At 46.0% G+C, this 20,836-nt stretch overlaps 1 protein-coding gene across 6 annotated transcripts in view; it reads left to right on the forward strand.

The window, feature by feature from the left end:
* The window catches only part of LOC126408596 (transcription factor SOX-6-like), a 138,020-nt gene that overhangs the window by 10,674 nt on the left and 106,510 nt on the right, over positions 1 to 20,836 (forward strand). For all 6 annotated transcript variants that reach the window (XM_050074247.1, XM_050074248.1, XM_050074244.1 and 3 more), the window contains one exon: positions 11,756 to 11,825. The gene's annotated coding sequence lies outside the window, so the exon portion shown is untranslated. The remainder of the gene's footprint in view (positions 1 to 11,755; positions 11,826 to 20,836) is intronic.

Consider the following 20,836-nt stretch of genomic DNA (forward strand, 5'->3'; position numbering starts at 1 on the left):
ACTAAAGGAAAGACCTCCTTAAGTAGCCTAGTTGGGATGGGGTCTAAGAGACACGTTGATGATTTAGATGAAGAAATCACTGCGGTCAGTTCTTGAAGAGAAATTGGGGAGAAGCAATCTAAATATATATTAGGTCTTACAGCTGTGTTTGAGGTTAGATAGGTACTATCTGAGGTCAGGAGGTCATGAATTTAGCCTCTAATAGTTAGAATTTTGTCATTAAAAAAGCTCATAAAATCATTGTGTCGTAGTGTCTCAGCTCAGTGTGTCGACAGAGCAGCTGCAGTCTTTATAATCTATGACATCACTGATCTGAGCTTCAGCAGGACGAGATGTTTGTGTTTACTGATAGTTTTGGACGGTCTCTGACCACAGGCATCACATGTATGAGTTTTGAAAATGGGCGTAGTTCCCCTTTAAGAATGAAGCTGATGAAGTTTTTATTGTTGTAGATTTGTTGGAGACGACTGAGACTGACCTTCAGAGGAGTCTTTGTTTGTTTGGCGTTGTTCTCACATTAATAATGACTTCAGAGTTCAAACAGATCCGACCGAGCGTGGAGCTGATGTACTTCCTGCTCCTCCTCTGAGCCGCCTGGCTAACCTTCACTTTACCGCTCGTAGTGGTTTGGAGTAATGGGGCGTGGCTGCGGGGTTCGGGGTGCGAGGCCTCTGAAATGACCCTGTGGTGAAGTAGCGAGGGCCAACATAATGTGGTCCCACCCGCCGAAATCCCAACTCCAACTGGTCGTCGTCCAGCTTGTCTACGCAGGGCGTTGCCATGGTTTCCAGGCCGTAAAGAAGTCTTTAATCGAGTCGTTGTCATGATGAGATGGTGGTGAGGGAGAGATAAAAAAGAGACGGAGCTGTGTATCTGCTGCATCTCAGAATAGTAACGAAGCGCCTGACGGACAGCTCGCTGTGAGACACACACATAAGGTTCATTCCTGGTGTCATGGCGTTCCCAGGGCTATACGGTGCCTGGGAACGTGTTCATAAATGACATGCTCCTGACACGCTCCTGGCTCATGTGTGTCTCTACATGGTGTGCTATGTTCTGTACATGCTGGTGGATTAGCAGAAGTGTGGAGCGTGGTGTTGGGTGATGACGGGGTGTGTGGAGGAGCGGCGCTGGCTCGGATATCCAGCTGACTGGGCTCAGACCTCAGGTTTCCGCCACGTAATCCAACACACTGTAGATAGCAGGATGGATGGCGAGATGGGTGGGTGGGTGTATGGCAGCACCGCCGCCTGCTGACATTTGTTCCAGAGGGCGAGACACACCTGGTGGTAGCAGAGCTGTGTCTGCGCTCCCACGTGTCGGCGTGTTCAGGGTCTGATGTTCACCTCGTGTCCTGGTGTCAGTCTGAGAGGAGACGGCGTTTGAAGCAGGTCGATGGTGCAGCTGTATTGTTAGAGGAGGTGTGTTTGTGTTGGCTGGTGGCCGGTGTGTAACTGAATAAAGTGGCCCTCTGCCACAGCGGCCCCTGCGGTGGAGGGGTCCCTGTAGGAGTGAAAATCGCTGCCTCAGCAGACTGTGTAGTCTCACTCTGCGTCTCCCTCTTTAATATGGGAAACATACGTAGGCCGGCCTGTGATGTCAGCTGTTATTGCTGGACGCCTGCTATAGGAAAAATCTCATTTGCCTTTGTGCAGCGCTGCAGTGAAAAGGAGCTTATGTCATAAAGACGCTATTGTGGCTGCTGCGGGGCCCGCTGTGTGTGTGTGTGTGTGTGTGTGTGTGTGTCACCACTCTGAAACACTTCACGTGTGTTTACCTCACATTGGACAATGGTGTGTGTGCCTGTTTGTTCTCAGTACACACACACACACACACACACACACACACACACACACACACGCGCGTTGAATGAGAGCTGAGACTGTAGCTACAATGAATGATGACATGTTTCTTTTGCCTGACGCTCTTTGATTTCATGAGCTCTTTGTCATCGTGCAGTTGTTCTGGCAGCTGGAGGAGAAGTTACAGGATGAGGGCGGAGCAGCACCATCACCAGAAAGAAAACAAAAAACATGTTGGTGTTGTTTTATATCAACTTCTGTAAAGTGACACGTTTGAGCAGTGGAGGTGATGGAGGATGGTGTGACGCTGAGGTGGAGCTGATGGAGGATGGTGTGATGCTGACGCTGAGGTGGAGCTGATGGAGGATGGTGTGATGCTGAGGTGGAGGTGATGGAGGATGGTGTGACGCTGAGGTGGAGGTGATGGAGGATGGTGTGACGCTGAGGTGGAGGTGATGGAGGATGGTGTGACGCTGAGGTGGAGGTGATGGAGGATGGTGTGACGCTGAGGTGGAGGTGATGGAGGATGGTGTGACGCTGAGGTGGAGGTGATGGAGGATGGTGGAGGTGACCATCAGCCATGACTGTGGAACCAAAGCAGGTATTTTAAAGGAATCTTTCAGCCACAGAACGAGCGTCTGTTCAACACTCAGTCACGTCGTGTTACCTTAAACTCATGAAGGAAGCTTCTCTCATGTCTCCACAGAAAACTGTGAACATATTGATCCATTGATTGATCAGGAATCATCAGTTTATGGACGCTCACACAGCTGGTACAGAACGATCCAGTCACTTCACAAACACTAAAATAACCTCAGTGTTGGAGCTTCAAAGATCAGTTTCACTTTTAAACTGTGATGTTGTCCCGACTGGATCGTTCTGTTCCAGCTGTGTGACTCTGTAAACTCATGGGGTGATGCAGTTTGGCTGTTCTTAAAGTTGATCCCCAATCAATCAGTAAATCAATATGTTGCAGTTTCCTGTGGAGACGTGATAAAAATGTGACTGGCTGATTTACAGGTGGCCATTTTGTTTGTACAGTGTTCCTTTAAGGGATCGCTTCAAGTAGTTTGGACACAAAGATAAAGTCCGTCCGACTCCATCTGAATTTTAACATGTCTGAGTTTATGGAGACGAAGGAGAAAATCAGGCTTCCTGAGAACCTGACGGACACACTTCATGATGAGGAAAGGATTTTGTGTTATAAATCTGACTTGAAGTCAGTTTATGATTGGGACTGTGTGAGGCTGGATGCCTGAACCTAACAAAGTCTGTTTCCTATTAATGATCCTACTGTGCTTTTATGTGCCAGGATGTTCCCAGTGTCAGACTGAAGGAACAAACTGAAGGGGTTTTGTGGTCCTCAGCCTCACATCAGTAATAAGAGAGTCATGTGTGTTTCAGACACAGCAGCAAAATACACACAGACATGAGAAATAGAGTCCTGATCTTCAGACAGTGTTTGTAGCTTTAAAATGAAATGTACATTAACTCTTTAAAAACCCAACAGAGTGGGAGCAGAGAGGAGAGTCTGAGTTTGGACAGATGAGATAAACTGTATGTTTCTGTGATGAACACAGACTGTAGATCTGCAGCAGGTTCAAATAAAACATTTGATATTTATCGCCACCACAGTTTTTTTTTCGTTAACCGTTCCCGCTCCGTGGCGTGGAGCCTCCCCTCACATTCAGCAGCAGATTTGTGCGCTGTCCTCTAAATCATTTCCCTCTCTCGCAGATTGCTCCCTGCTGGAATATTGGCCTGACAGCCGTTTTTTTTCCTCCCTCTGCTTCCCCAGTGGACTCATTTACATTTATGCACGCAGCAATTAATTACAGGCTGGCGCTGGCCTTGTAAATTAGAGGGAGCCGAGGTTGCCCTCATTATTGCCCCTGACAGTTAAAGTCTTGTTTGGGTCGTGACTTCAGGCTGGGACACTCTTCATACATCTGATATCACTTTGCAGCAAATGAAGAGAATTTACTTTCCTGATGAAAATCTTATTTCAGTTTTTCTTTCTTTTATTTTTCACTGGAAACAAAAAGGTTGAGCTGAGTGTGTGTCGTCCCTCCAGACCTGTGTTGTGTGTGTTTTGGGGGTCTTACATCCAAACACTTGTGGAGGGGGTTTTCTATAGAGCCAGGAGTCAGGCAGGCGACTTCTCACGGTATCGGCCTTTTCATGAGAAGACGCTCCAACTTTTTCCGGCTCCTTCCCTCACAAGGCCGTCCTTTCTTCTGTGTCACGCAGCGATGTGTTTGTGCATACCTTAGCAGCCTGACAAAAGAAGGCAGAGACCCTTTTCACTGCAGCCTTTGACATTCACCTCTTGTTTTTACAATCTTTCCAAGGCGCGCTGTTTGCACAGTGGAACAGGCTTTGTCTTGAAGAAGCGGGACAATGGTGAGCGTCATAATGTAATCTCTTCGGCATGGTGAGCAGAGGGGCGAGGTTTAGATGTATGTGCCGGCGCTTGCCCCTTCCACCCCTCCCCCTCCCTCCTGCCCTTTACTTCAGCAATATTTCATGTTAACAGCCACTCAGAGGAGAATACATGTTGTCACTCTCTGGTGTTCACCTCGCTCCTTTGTCAAGGAAACACAAAAGCTTTTCACTCATGCAAACATCCCGTCCCTCCCTCCACTCGTTAGTAAAGGTGTAGTGAGCAGCAGTTTGCCCACCCACATGCATATCTGCAGCCATGTCTGTTTTATCAACGTCACCGCACAACATTTAGACGCAGACATTATCGGTCCCCCACCTTTAGCAAGTCCTTTATCAGCCTGAACCAAAGCACACACAACATCAAAGTTCTGCACTTTGTCCCATCAAACACTCTCCAGTGTTCACAGCTCAGGGTGTTGGTTGGACTCTCAAACAGTCTCTGAACCCCCCACATCCACAGACACGCCCACTTCAGGTGGAGACTGACCAGGTGAAGAAGGAGGCAGGGTTTCAACTCTCTTTTTTCTGAACCACCTCTGTTTATGTCACACATACAAACAACTTTAACATCATCAACACCTTCAGGAACAGATCGCCTGTCTTTACACAGAACCAAACGACGGTGGCATCATGTGGCTCCAGGGTGTGATGTCAGACAGCATGATGACATCACACAATCAAAAGAGATGTGACATGTAACACAACAGCGTCGGCCTCTAATGTGACATATAACATACGTGTCAGCAGCTCTTTATAAACAATAACAATGACATCACATGTCAATAACAATCATTTAGTGTCCCTGTTATATGGCGGCTGATCTCGTCCTCTGCTCCGAGGGTAAGGAGCTCCTGGACCTCATTGTTTGAGTTAGCTGCTAACTGCTAACAGCTGCTGTTCCTCTTCTTTGAGTTAGCTGCTAATTGCTAACAGCTGCTGTTCTTCTTCTTTGAGTTAGCTGCTAACTGCTAACAGCTACTGTCCTTCTTCTTTGAGTTAACCACTAACTGCTAACAGCAGCTGTTCTTCTTCTTTGAGTTAGCTGCTAACTGCTAGCAGCTACTGTCCTTCTCCTTTGAGTTAACCACTAACTGCTAACAGCAGCTGTTCTTCTGCTATGAGTTAGCTGCTAATTGCTAACAGCTGCTGTTCTTCTTCTTTGAGTAAGCTGCTAACTGCTAACAGTTACTGTCCTTCTCCTTTGAGTTAACCACTAACTGCTAACAGCAGCTGTTCTTCTGCTATGAGTTAGCTGCTAACTGCTAACAGCAGCTGTTCTTCTGCTATGAGTTAGCTGCTAATTGCTAACAGCTGCTGTTCTTCTTCTTTGAGTTAGCTGCTAACTGCTAACAGCTGCTGTTCTTCTTCTATGAGTTAACTGCTAACTGCTAACAGCTGCTTTTTAAGTCTCCCTCAGCGGGTCACACACACATACCACATTGTCAAAATGTTACAGCTGTGCCGTCCATGATTCCGTCCTTGCAAACCGTCCTGGTCATACAGACATCGTTTTAGTGCTGTAATTTCCTCTGCTGCCGGCCTAAAGATGAGACAACTCCGTCCATCATTCCATGATCGTACCTTTTTTTAAAGAATACCGAGGCAGAATAATTCCTGCCTTGAACAGGAAGTGTGAAAGGGGCTTGAGAGAGGTCACCATCACATCCATTTGGCAGATGACTCAATTTTGCTCCTCTCTATGATGTCATGTATTGAGTGCGGCCAATCGGAAAGACAAACTATCTTGAACGCACCCTGGTGCAGTGGTGAATCTTCCTATTGGCGACACAGGCACCACCCTGGGCACTGAACATGCTGGTTTCGGCCCTTCCCCGGTCTTTGTGGCACCACTCATCAGGGACTGAAAATAAAACAACCTGTTGCCTTAAATGTGATCAGATATCATGTCTGGTATCATGTCTGGTATCATGTCATGTCTTAGACAGACATCGTGTCCAGCTCGACTGGCTGTCCTCTGACAGACAGCGTGTCCTATAAACTGATCATTTCTGGGTCGAGTGAAGCTGAATGTGGCTTAATTGTCCATATGATGATGAGCTGTTTCCCATGGTGCGGACATGGAAGTGGCAGCGCAGAGCCTCATGTGGTGCAGAGCTCATTCACACAGCTTCTGTCTCATAGAGTCTCATTGTTCTGGCTGCAGCGTGTCCACGTCGGCACAAGTGGCCCTGACAGCTGCAACAAGACAACATTTGGGACTGTGCATATTTAGTTGTGTCAGTGTGTGTGTTCATTGTTCAGGTGCAAGCGTCACTCTGAGTGGACACAGTGGATCTCACAGTGGATCTCCTTGTCCTGCACGGATCTCTTTCCTCTCCTGTAACGTCACAGCTTCACTCAGACTCAGCTTTTGGTTTCTTTATCAAACAGGTGTTTTTTCTGTCTCTGGCTCAGTGGCAGAGTAACATGTGCCATTTATACAGCAGTTGGACAGTGAGCCAAAAAGGTAGCTGTTACTTCCTGCAGTTGTCAGGAGGAGCCTGGGATGGTTTATAGCCGGGTCTCTGATGTCAGCTCCTCCTCTGAGGAGGTCTGTGTGTCGTCTGCCATCAAACACTTCTCACATTCTGCTGAGTTTCTCTGCACCAGTTTGACCTGTTTCTACTTAAGTTTACGGTGTAAATGTCTTTTAGTTCAGTCAAAATAAAAGTCATCTGCTACTTCAACGTTTTTATCGGGGGAGACAAATGAACATGTTCTAAATAATGAGGAGGACGTGTCTGCTGCGTCCCCCCAAAAAATCTACAGCTGTTGCCGGAGTCACTCGTGAACTTATCAGTTTTATAAAACAGCAGCACAACGTGATCATACTGTGATGATATGAGTCAGGTGACCACACTCAGCTATCGTCCCAACACACTTTGGACCTTTCTTTGTCTCCGCCTACAAAATTCTGAGGCCTCGACTGTTCAGGATCACTTCCATCTTTACTCTGTCAGCTAATTGGTCACATGATCACAGCCTTGCAGAATACATGAACTAGCAGCTCATCATTTAGAGGAATATGCACGATTTTTAGTGCGTTACTTTTTGTAGGAACACGTAGAGCAGTCCTGTTTGATGCAGCTCTCAGAGGGTTAATGTGCTCATGTAGGATCCTGAGAATCTGCAGGGGCAGGTATTGAAATCTATATTTATGAAGTCTTGAGCTGCATCCTCAGTGACTGCAGCGTGTCAGAGTGCTGCACACAGTCAGCACACAATCACTGATCAAACTTCTGATCACTGTAGACGGAGTTATTCTGATCGACCCTGCACCCTGATGTCACCAAAGGGTTAATGCACCTTAAACGCAGCAGTGCGTTCACATACATAAACATGTATGTGTGTGTGTGTGTGCAGGAGTGAACGGGCTGTTCTATACAGGGTTCATGTCGTGTGAATGTCAGTGTCCGCCTGCACACGAGGCTGAGGGTGTGTGTGTGTGTGTGTGTGTGTGTGACAGAACATGTGTGTGTGTGTGTGTTGCAGCAGCTCTCCTCCGCTGGGCAGCCAGCTGTCTCTGTGATTACCCAGCATCCTCCAGGTGTCAGATCTGCCATCTGCAGATGAGTGGCAGGGCGTGTGTGTGAGGAATGGAGGGAAGAGAGGGGGAGAGGAAACAGAAGAACTGGTTCTGCAGACATCTGGAACGTGTTCAGACGGGTCAGCGAGTGCCACCGAGTGTGAATGGTGCTCCGTTGAAAAGGTGGTTTTCAGAGTCCTCGGCTTCTTCAGCTGTTATTGGCTGATTCTGCCTCTCACACAGAGGAGACACAAGAGCTAGTATCTAACAGAAATGTTTCTCACACACTATTTGTGCTCATTATTATTATCAGAAGAAGAAGTGTTGGAGTGTTTGAGCTGTTTGAGGCAGAACTGGTCTTAATTGTGTCCTGAGAGGAAAAACAGCTGGAAGAGAGAAAATCATTTGGTTGATTAAAGACATGAATAAAAGATCACACACACACACAGTCTTTGCTTTTTTCTTCATTGTTCTCAATTAGCCTCAAATTGTAGAATCAAAGGCGTGTTTGTGTTTTGCTCTTTGTACAGCTTAGATGTTGCGTTAAGGCGCTGTCATAATGTCAGAGATGCTGCTGTGGTGTGTCTGTGTGGACGCAGCCTCCCAGTCTCAGTTAAGACTCCAGCTCCCATCATCCTCTCTGAGTGGGGGGCGGTCCGTCCTGAACCTTCAAAGTCGTCCATCAGCAGTTTGACCTGTTTGATGCAGTGATCTGTTTCCTGTGACCCCGGCTGTAGCGTGTGAGTGCGTGATCAGGCTGACCTCAGGTCAGCGGTGTATTTAAAGCAGCAGCCCACCAATGATTATCTGTCCATCTGACGAGCGGCGCTCTCAATGGGATCAATTTCTGACAGAAAATATCAGGCACCACCGACTGTATTAAGACTTCAAAGCTGCGTGTGAGAATCACACTGTTTGTCCTTCGTTAGCGTGGCGGTGTGTGTGTGTGTGTCGACGTTTGTGCAGTGTGAGAAACAAACTGATCCTCTGTTGGCTCTGCCATGGACTCCACACTGGACCTCTGTTCAGTCTGTAACGTCCACCACACGGGGACCTCAGGAGGGTCCACGCAGCGTTCACTGGGCGCCAAAAAAACTGCTCCATCCAGATACTTTGTCAAAACCACAATCTGTTGGAGGGACGAGAATTTGTTCAGTGTCCATTAAAATGTATCCTGATGTGGAGGGTGACACACTCATCCTCTAAGGAGTCAGTTCACCCAAAATTACACATCACTCACCTTCTGTGGCTGGAAGCTGTGAAGATCGGTTTGGTTTTACTTTTCCAAGATTTGAGACGTCTGTTAAAATAAAACAATTAAAGTTTGTGAAAATATAACAGCAACATCTCTCTGTGTCTGTTCCTGTGTCTCTGGTAGAAGGTCGTTACAGTCAGGCCGTTCTCATGGACTGTTCATACATATGTAGATGGATTAGATGTATGTACAGTGTGAGGGGGGTCGTCTGACCCTCACTTGCAAAATGTAACTCAAATTAACACGTACAAATCAGGAAAAGATTCAAACTGACCACAGAGAGATGCAAAGATTCTGCAACGAGACACAAATAAGTGCAAGAAGAGGCAAAACAACCATGAGACACAAACATGAGAAACACAAAACCACAAAGAGATGTGTTACAGCTACAAAGAGATGTGTTACAGCTACAAAGAGATGTGTTACAGCTACAAACAGACGTGGTACAGCTACAAACAGACGTGTTACAGCTACAAACAGATGTGTTACAGCTACAAACAGACGTGGTACAGCTACAAACAGACGTGTTACAGCCACAAACAGATGTGTTACAGCTACAAACATGTGTTACAGCTACAAAGAGGTGTGTTACAGCTACAAACATGTGTCACAGCTACAAAGAGATGTGTTACAGTTACAAAGAGATGTGTTACAGCTACAAAGAGATGTCTTACAGCTACAAACAGATGTCTTACAGCTACAAACAGGTGTGTTACAGTTACAAACAGATGTGTTACAGCTACAAACAGGTGTGTTACAGCTACAAACAGATGTCTTACAGCTACAAACAGGTGTGTTACAGTTACAAACAGATGTCTTACAGCTACAAACAGATGTGTTACAGCCACAAACAGATGTGTTACAGCTACAAAGAGATGTCTTACAGCTACAAACAGATGTGTTACAGCTACAAATAGATGTCTTACAGCTGCAAACAGATGTGTTACAGCTACAAACAGATGTGTTACAGCTACAAACATGTGTTACAGCTACAAACGTGTTACAGCCACAAACAGATGTGTTACAGCTACAAACATGTGTTACAGCTACAAACAGATGTGTTACAGCTACAGAGAGATGTCTTACAGCTACAAACAGATTTGTTACAGCCACAAACAGATGTCTTACAGGTACAAACAGATGTGTTACAGGTACAAACAGATGTGTTACAGCTACAAACATGTGTTACAGCCACAAACAGATGTGTTACAGCTACAGAGAGATGTCTTACAGCTACAAACAGATTTGTTACAGCCACAAACAGATGTCTTACAGCTACAAACAGATGTGTTACAGCTACAAACAGATGTGTTACAGCCACAAACAGATGTGTTAAAGCTACAAAGAGATGTGTTACAGCCACAAACAGATGTGTTACAGCCACAAACAGATGTGTTACAGCTACAAACATGTGTTACAGCTACAAACAGATGTGTTACAGCTACAAACAGATGTGTTACAACTACAAACATGTGTTACAGCCACAAACAGATGTGTTACAGCTACAAACATGTGTTACAGCTACAAACAGATGTGTTACAGCTACAAACAGATGTGTTACAGACACAAAGAGATGTGTTACAGCTACAAATGTGTTACAGCCACAAACAGATGTGTTACAGCTACAAACAGATTTGTTACAGCCACAAACATGTGTTACAGCCACAAACATGTGTTACAGCCACAAACAGATGTGTTACAGCTACAAACATGTGTTACAGCTACAAACAGATGTGTTACAGCCACAAACAGATGTGTTACAGCTACAAACAGATGTGTTACAGGTACAAACAGTTGTGTTACAGCCACAAACAGATGTGTTACAGCTACAAACAGATGTTGGTCTTTCGCATCTCTGCGTCCAGGGGCCCGTTGTCTGATAATCTGCCCCTGTGTACACCTATGCAAAGCAATGCACCAGAATCTGTGTGTTACCCACGAAGTCAGAGAGGCTGCGACCATGTGACCATGTGATCATGTGACCATGTGACCATGTGATCATGTGACCATGTGATCATGGGACCAGAGCAGTGATGGGGGTAAAGAAGAAAGTACGTAGTAAGAAGGAAGGTCGGGGTGGTTGTTGGGTCAAACAAACACAGGACTGTCCTCCAGGAGACGTTGTTTGTGTCCTGAGCGAGACCAAGAAGCTTTCAGTTATTATAAGATATGTCATCACCACTTTTCCTAAACTTAATCAACGTAACTTTACTTGCCCAAAGATAACCCACAAAACTTTGCATTAACTATGTAACGTGACAACATTGGTGATAATTCAACTGAAACCAAGTGAACACTGAGTTGATTTAAAGTTCGTCCTCATATTTCTTTTCATAAATCGAACTTTTACTTAACTTTACTTTCCTAAAAATAACTTTGTGTTACGTACATAACTTCACTTTTAGTGGGTAACTTTATGTTTGGTACTTGATGTGACAGCGCAGTTCATGAGGTTCGTCCTCACCATGTTTCTTTTTCTAAACTGAACCTACGTAACTTTACATGACGTTTGTAACGTGACGACGTCATTCATGAGGCACTAATTTGTTAGATACGAGCTGTTGTATGAGGACACATTGAGTGAAAGCTGTGACTATAGAATGAAATTCCCTTTGTGGTGTCGGAGGAAGAAATGTGAGAAACAGACGACCTGGACAGATGAATCCTAACTGATGATGATGATGAAACATGGTAATAATGATGTTCTCATGTTTTCCTCTTTTCCAGGTGACGTTCATGAATTTTAAAATCATCCAGAAGTGAGAAGAGGGTGTCGGAGCTGAAGTCTCTTATTTCTGTAAGTGTGATATTAATATCTTCTGTCAGAGTGTGTGTTTGTGTGTGTGTGTGTGTGTGTGTGTGTGTAATTTTTGCCTTTGTTTGGCACTATGGATGACTCTGATGACTCTGATGATGATGATGATGATTATGATGCCTCCAACAAATAGTCAGATAATAGTAAGATTATTAGCGTTCATAGAGAAACGTGATTGTGTTTTTTACTTGAAGCAGAACGCAGCGACACTTGCTGAAGTTTGAAAGTTGAACGTTTTGCAGCAGCGGTTGTCTTAGCAGAGTGTGTTATGTGTGTGTGTGTTATATATGTGTGTGTTGGTCCGTGTTAGTCCAGCGGCACATACAGAACACTTTTGATTTGTTTCCCAGCGAATGCAGCGCTGCTCTCGGGTTAGTATTCTGCCCTGTGCGCCCTGAATAGCAGCTTTCAGTGCGGGTGAAGAAAGGGGTCTTTTAAAGCATCTCGCAGGCATCACTCCAGGAAGCTTTCAGCGCCGCGACCTACAGTACGGCTTTTAATGGACTCTCTCTGTGTGAGCAATAAAGATTGTATCTGGAGTCAGATCTTGCTGGAGGAGGTAACACTAGCCCAAATGAAGCCGGTGAGGTGGTGGCGGCCCGTGCTGATGGCTTCAGCAGAGACACATGAAATGTACAGATGGGAGAGGTTGGAGAAAAGAGCCATCGGACCATCTGGCTAATCCCCCTGTTTAAGAATACTTATTAAGGCCCTCTGTAGTGGCCCTTGAGCCGTGTCACTGCCGGGTCAACAAGTGGCCTCACAGAGTGGACAGAGCGGCTTCAGTGTTGTGTTGCAGGTGATAATCTGTGTCCTGCCGCTTGGTCCAGGACTTCACTTTCAAATGCTGATTTATGGCTCCTGTAAATCCTGTTGTGTCCCAATCTGGAGGTTTGGCCCCCACCCAGGGGGGTCAAGGCTCCGGCACTGATTGATGCGACCTCTGACACCATGTACACATAGATTCATTTTAAAGATTTATTGTGTCACTTTTACACATTAAAATGTTTAAAAACAAGGAGACCATCCTGATGAGATCATCCTGAACATTTCCAACAGCTTTCAAACCATCGTTTGGTTTCTGTCGCCTGTCAGTGATGTCATATCCCCTTCATGTATGTGTCAGGCATGTTGTTGTCTGTAAAAAGCTCTCATAACTTTTTATCCTGCTTTAAGCCACATCTTTATGATACGTTTTCATTTTTAATGATATATTTTAACTTGAAGGATTTTAATCATCAGACATCTGAATCTGAAGTTATCAGATCTGAGCAAACGTCAGAGGCAGCTGTGCCAAACACCTGAAACGTCTTTATTCAGTGTAACTGTGAGAAACTGTCTGCAGTGACGCTCATACCAGCAGAAAATGACATATTTTACATTTAAGGGTACTGAAACGTTGAGAAGCACTGATCTGGAGCAACCGGCGTGACGTCTGGTGACGGATATCTCTGAAGACAATATTGTTACGACTGAAGATCAATAAAATAATACAAACATCACAGTAATTAATCCAGGCCTTGTACATTTATTTCCTGCGACTGAAGAAAGGAACAGTGTCATTGTTGGGGAAAACCGGAGCACTCAGGCTCGCCTTTAATTCCATCAAACAGCCTTAATTTCATCAGCTCATCTGGAAACTTGAAATCACATTATTGTGTCTTTTAACATGCAGTTGCTTTTCAAATGGAATTATATGGCGGTGAGATGACAAGTGGACCCTCCTAACACAGTTAGAGTCTGTACAGGGAACTGATCGTGTCGTGACAGGAACAATTTATTTTATCTTTGTTTCATAAGACTTTGGGAGGAAGTGGCTGCTGATTGGTGGAGAGTTTACAAAGTCAAAGCTCAACTGTACGAAGTGTGTTTAATGATGAGAGGAGCTGAGGTGTGATTGTGTTCGAGCTCATCACTGGACCTGAAACAGGTTCATGTTGGTTTCACTGTGTTCATCAGCAGAGCCTCGAGAACGTGATCCACATTTTTATTTGTGCATTAAAAATGAACATGTTATTAGTCATCTTGGTTATGGTCAGGAAAAGATCATGTTTTAGCTAAAACTACCAGGTTTTAGGGGAACAATCGCTGCTGTCTACACTGACGGGTCAGATTTAGACCCACGTCTACGCCGCTGGAAACACAGTGATGACTCACTAAAACACTGGTTGGTCTGGAACAGAGTCTGCAGGTGTCACGCCATCCACCATCCTCTCCACCTCCCAATGACATCTCATCTCATCTCGTATCTCTGACACTGTAGAAACACTGACGTATGAAACATGCAGATATAATGTAGTGGTAAAGTTTTCTTGAGGCTCCTGGGCTGTTTATAGATAAAGCTATTTTCATACTGAACCTGTGAAGTCGTGGTCTGACATGCGGCACTGAGACGGACATTGAGAGACAGACTTCAGTGGGACTTATTTCTGGAGCTGTGTTGTTACGCATGTTTGCTGTAATGACAGTCATTTGCACAGAGTTAGAAGAGTGAGCAGACAGCAGGCAGCTGTTGGGCTGATTTGTGGTCAGCTAATGAGCTAATGAACTCACTGAGGTTACCTGTTTGCCGTTTTCAGAAACAATGTCGTCCTCTTCTTTGACTGGAGCTTTGTATGTGAACTTCAGTGTGTCACAGCGCAGTACGGATCAGCGCTGCTAATGGGCAGCGTCTAACAAAATTTACTGTGGTTTCTCAGTACTTAGCTTCATGCTAACAGTCAGCTATTGTGTCCTCCTGAGCTCGGACATTTACTGGACTGATCTGATTTGTCCACACATATGAAATGTTCAGAGCGGACAGAAAGCCTTGCAAGTTTGCGGTGCGCAGCTTCATGTGGGAAAAGAGAAGTGGAGCGATCGGCCACGGCCACACTTGGAGTCGGCACATTGGCTCCCGCACGCCAGCACATCTGTGACAAGTACATATGTTAGTGTGTTATGTATTTAGTTGTTTTCCAGGCTGCGTCTGTATCAATTTATTTGTATTTGTGCCTGCCTGCATGCATGTTTGTGTTTTGCACACTCATGCCTCATCAACATCCCGTCTGAGGCCCATCTGGTTTGCTTTGAAGAGGCTGATGGAGCTGCGAGGGAGGGCCGGGCCAGCGGCGGTTCCTCCCCACTTACACATAAATCCACGGTGCCAGGCCCGCTGCCAGTAACAGTATAGACCGACCCTCGTGGCTACTTCCCAAACCACCCAGGCTCAGACCCCACTTTCTCTCTTCTATTGCCCTTGAAATGGGGCCTGCTCTAAATATTATCTCCCCCTGTGCTTTATCCCTGCGTTTATCCCTCCGTCGGCACAGAGAAGAAAGGAGCCGTGGGGCTGACTCACTTTTTCCCCTCTCTTCTCCTCTCTCCAAAACCGCAGGCAGCGGCAGCGGCTTCCTGGAGATGAGCGCTTTTGTCTGTTGTGTGACCGCTGCGGCTTTAGGCAGATCCTCCTCTGATGAGGTAATGCACGGGCTCGATGAGGAGGCAGGGTGAGGAAGGAGGAGAGCGGCTTCTCCATCTATATTTTAACCTTTGATTTATCCAGAGGAGAGGAGACTTCATGGAGACGCACGCTCTCCTCAGCAGCTGCAGCCGACTTCACACGGAGGCCGCTGCTCACATTCACACCTACTCTGAGGTGGTCGGTGATCAACTGGTGATCAACTGGTGATCAACTAGTGCCTGCTGGTCGTCTCCACTGCAGCATCTGTGGGTGATGAGTCAGCAGCTGAGGGAGGAGCAGTCATCATTCCTTTCTGTGAAGCTTTTCCAGGTTATCTTGTTTTCCAACCAGCAAACATTTCAGCATGAAGTCTTTCAGGGAATCATGGCGTCAGGTAGTTTGAGGGTGAACTGTGCGGTGTGGTGACGGAGAATAAGAGGAGTGGAGAGTGTTGGGACACGGAGGGACGGGACTGGTTATGCTCCTGGGGATCAGACGAGGTGCCTGGATAAGAGTCAAACTTCCAGATGCATGAAAACTAAAGTTTGATTGATTCATGAGGTGTGATGATATTTTCTGTCAGGTCTCAGTCACCCTCAGGTGTGTCGCTCTGACACATCTACCTGACTTGATGTGAGTGTGTCAGTGGTTGATGAATGGACAGATTTCATGTAGCAGATTAATAGAAGAGAGGTCAGCGTGTCTCCATCAGTTTCCTTCCTCTGCCTGTGAGGAGAGCGTTCCTCTAACAGGAACAGAAAATCAGCTCCTCACACGACAAGTTTCTGATGAAGTATGAACTGTGTGATGAAAAGAAATGGCGGCGACTTCAGTGTTGCTGTGGATGCTTCAGAAAAAGCACATGACGTGCACGGTGCTCGGGCCAAACGGAGGAGCTGGCAGCAGAGTGAAGTGTCGTACACGAGGAGCTGGCAGCTCTCAAACTCTGAAACTGGAGGGAGAGTAAATGTGTTTGTGTCTCACAGTCACACTGAGCCCTGCCTCTGATGAGCTGCTTTAATACGTTCAGTAAAGTTTATTATCATGTGTAACTTGCCCCAGTTTGGATAAGCCACGCCCCCTCCACCAGTAACTCCCAGGTAAAACACACAGCCTGATATTTCATGTGTAACTTATAAAGTGTGGTAACTTAACGTGAAGCAGCAAATAAGTTTAAGAGTTTAATTTGAGATAACTTTGCTAATGTTATAAGTTACATGTAAATATGAGGCTGTGTTGTTTATCTTGGCGTTGTTGGTGGAGGGGGCGTGGCTTAGTCAAAGTGATGAACACATGCTGTCGTCTCAACATATAATACACAGTGACATCTGTAATACATTTATTTATTAACCATAAACAGGACAAACAGTGTGCACCCTAAATATGAAAACAGATGGCTGTTTATATTAAACCTGCACTGTTTTCATTAGATATTGTGTTCAGTATTTCATATTTAACCCTCTGTGCATTTTATATTCTCCATCATTCCTTATTTAACGCAGTTTTACTTTAAAGACAGTCTACTACAAAATACAAGTTGTATTTACATTTGTATCTGTGCGTATATTTATCTTCAACTGCATTTATATTATCCATAGTAAAGTACTGATTCCTCCTGCACAGCTCTGACACTGCACTGTCAACACCACCATCATATCTACTGTAGTAACAGCTCTCTGCAGTCGTCCTGACACCAGACGAGCATCTCACTGCTCTGTGCTTTTATTCTCATGTTTGTGTTCTTACACTCTGACACTATCTGGGGTTTCTATCCATCGGTCTATCTATCAGTTGATCTGAATGTGATCAGTCAGCTCATTAGGTCTCATTAAACACTGACCTGATACAGTGAGTTAAACACACACACACACACACACACACACACACACACACACACACACACACACACACACACACACTCTCTCCACATGTGTGTGCTCGTGTCTTTTCCCCTCTCCTGTCCAGAGACAACTGTTGTCTGCTCCTGATGAGGAATGACTCGCTGACATTCAGGATAATTGCTTCCTGTTTTAACTGTCATGGGTCACAGGTCAAAGGTCAGAGGTCAGGGTCAATCTCAGCTGTTGTGCTCAGAGCTACAGGCGACCCCACCTGGTCTTTAGATCATGGAGATCCAGCACATTCATGTGTCTCCAAACAACGTCTGCCACTCTTCCTCAGGCCGTCGCTGCAGAGAAGGTCATCTTCACCTGCTGAGCTCCGTCCTGAGAAAACCAGAGAGTCTGAGATATCTGCTGTTTGAATGTTTCCTGTCGGGTCAGAGAGGGCGGAGGTCGGGACACAAACTAACACCTGTTACTGAGGCAGCGTCTCTTGAGTGAACGCTGTCCTCCTGACTCCTTCACACCAACCAGCAGCTCCTCATAATGACAGTGTCCTCATTACAGTAAAAATCCTGCGTCTCAGTTTAAAGCTGCCATCAGCCAAAATGAAGCGGCCTTAATGGCTGCTGATTGCATTCCTCCGCTGGCCGGCCCCCTCCTTTCTTTCCCAGTGATCTGATCGTTTAAGTACACGCGAGCATAATTGAGGTCTCTTCCTTGATTAGATTTGCACCAGCTTTTAACAAAGCCTGCTCGAACTTAATCCAATGAGGCCCATTGTGGGCCGAGCGGAGGGATGACATCGCTCCTGGTTAGCTTCAAAATCAACCCAGCCGTCCAGCAATTAGAGGCTGCGCCGATAAAGACGCTGCACGACTCAAACTAATCACACAATGTTCCTCAGAGCTCACAAGATAACAAGTGGACAATTGAGCCGTCGCTCCTGACTGTTCAGACTTTAGACAGCAGCTTCAGAGCTGAAACATGGAGAGACTGCTTTGACTTTATTTATTTAGATGTATCAGCCTGCAGAGCTCCGCCTCCTCTGCTTCTGTCTGATCATCAAACACAGCTGTGTTCACCTCCATGATGTCGACATCTCAGACTTCTACACAGATCCACAAACATCCTGTGCTCAGCAGTCGTGACCCACTGGGAACACAGAGGTGTCGGCTTTGGCTGCGTCCTCCGGTGACACCTGGCCGTCCATAATCACAGTTAGACACTAAACCTGCCTCTGACCTGTGGCTGTGTGTCACACTCAATCCCATAATCCTCTCCTTTGTTCTCTGTCACTGTCAATCAGTCAGAGACCTGCGGTCCGACATAGGAAAGTCTGTGAGGATACTTTCTTTAACTTTAATTACACTCACTGTTAACCTGCACGCGGGTCAGAGCTGAAGTTACTAACAGAAAATGAAGGAGCAGCTACTCTGATACTCGATGAATCATTTAAAGCAGACCTGTCATGATTCTCCTCGTTTACTGTCACGTGAACATAAATATAACGTGACAGTGTCAGATGTTCTTATTAAATGTGGCCAAAGTTACAAACAATGAGGTCAATAAATGTTTAAAATGATTCCTGTAAGAATAAACATTACATTACATACACTGCTACATGTAGCGCCATGCTAATGTCACGGAGGGAACCATTATATTACATACACTGCTACATGTAGCGCCAGGCTAATGTCACGGAGGGAACCATTATATTACATACACTGCTACATGTAGCGCCATGCTAACGTCACGGAGGGAAGCATTACATTACATACACTGCTACATGTAGCGCCATGCTAACGTCACTGTCTCTGTCCCTGTCCCTGTCTCTGTCTCTGTCCTTGTCTCTGTTACTGTCTCTGTCCCTGTCCCTGTCCCTGTCTCTGTCTCTGTCCTTGTCTCTGTTACTGTCTCTGTCCCTGTCTCTGTCCTTGTCTCTGTCTCTGTCTCTGTCCTTGTCTCTGTTACTGTCTCTGTCTCTGTCCCTGTCTCTGTCTCTGTCTCTGTCTCTGTCCTTGTCTCTGTTACTGTCCCTGTCCCTGTCTCTGTCTCAGTCCCTGTCTCTGTCTCTGTCCTTGTCTCTGTTACTGTCTCTGTCCCTGTCCCTGTCTCTGTCTCAGTCCCTGTCTCTGCCTCTGCCTCTGCCCTGTCTCTGTCCCTGTCCCTGTCCCTGTCTCTGTCTCTGTCCCTGTCTCTGTCTCTGTCCCTGTCCCTGTCTCTGTCCCTGTCTCTGTCCCTGTCCCTGTCTCTGCCCCTGTCTCTGTCCCTGTCTCTGTCTTTGTCCCTGTCTCTGTCTCTGTCTTTGTCCCTGTCTCTGTCTCTGTCCATCCTTCTCGTCTCTTCTTGTCTATTCTTAACAATAGGATTTCATGCTGACTATAAATAGTCCTGAACAAGTCGTAGCTCACCTGTTGGAGCTGTAACTGATCCACAACTCTTTCTATAGTTCCCCTTGAGGTTGAGTGATCTGGCCCGGGAGGTGCGCGGGGATGAGCGGGCGAGTTGGCGTGTTGGACGCAGGCCCGGTTTGTGAAGGGCCGTTTTGGAAAATCAAAAGCTGCTGATGGTGGTTTCAGGATATTTTTACTTTGTGTTTGTGATGTTAATGTACGTTATTGAAGTTAGTGCTTCAGCTTTGGCAGAGCAGGGGTGTGTACACACACACACACACACACACACACACACACACACACGGCGCTCAGCGTACATACAGCGTCTTATCTGGTCGTGTGTTTGTTGACAGGAGCTGATAAATGCACTTTGATTTACAGGGGAAACAATGCTGAGCCAGGGACACTTCAGATTGCACTAACTGTGATATGAACACAAGCCAAACTGGTGTGTGTGTGTGTGTGTGTGTGTGTGTGTGTTGGAGAGGGCACGCAGCTCTGCAGTGTGTTTGTCAAAGCTCCACAGTGATTGGCTCCCTGTCAAACCTCTGATGGCTCGCTGATAACAAGATGCGCTCAGATATGCCGTCAGAAGTGCTGCGTACAGGAGAGATCTACAAATGCAAATCATTGATCATCTGGACGCTATTAATTTAACCTATGGAGTCATACTCAATAATTAATGTGTGTTGGCATGTGACCCTGTGAGCCATACAGTAAACAGCATGTCTCATAACTATGGATGAGATCTTGTAGGCAGCTAATATATGGCTGAAAGGCCCAGGGACCAGCCCTGGGTCCTAATAAATCAGCCATATCTAATGAACTCCCTAATTGTGATTTACAGCCTGCGAGCCGAGCGCCGCCACGACACTCCGACACACCGACACAGAGTTCCCCCATCACAGAGACGCTTTATTAAAAACACTGCCTCGTTCTGGCAGCTGTGAAATGACTGCGTGAGTCTCATGAGACGTTTGTCAAGATGTGATACTTAGTGTGATAAAAATCAGAACAGCTGGGCGAGAAGCCGCCGTCACACTCGCACTCACACTCACAGTCCAACAGTCCGACCAAAGAGAGGCTGATTATACTCTCACTTATTAAGATACACAGTCAGACAGGGAATATAAAATATAATTAGTGAGTATGAGATGTTTATATCTACACAGGGGGCAGGTCCTCGTCTACAGAGATCACCATGTTGCACCGCCATGTTTCTACAGTAGCCCAGAACGGACAAACCAAACACTGACTCTAGATAGAGACATTCATGTGTTCATCACATCCTCACTGTGACCTCGTCACATGTCC

This window comes from Epinephelus moara, chromosome 20 (genome assembly GCF_006386435.1).
Source record: "Epinephelus moara isolate mb chromosome 20, YSFRI_EMoa_1.0, whole genome shotgun sequence".
Lineage (NCBI taxonomy): Eukaryota > Metazoa > Chordata > Actinopteri > Perciformes > Serranidae > Epinephelus > Epinephelus moara.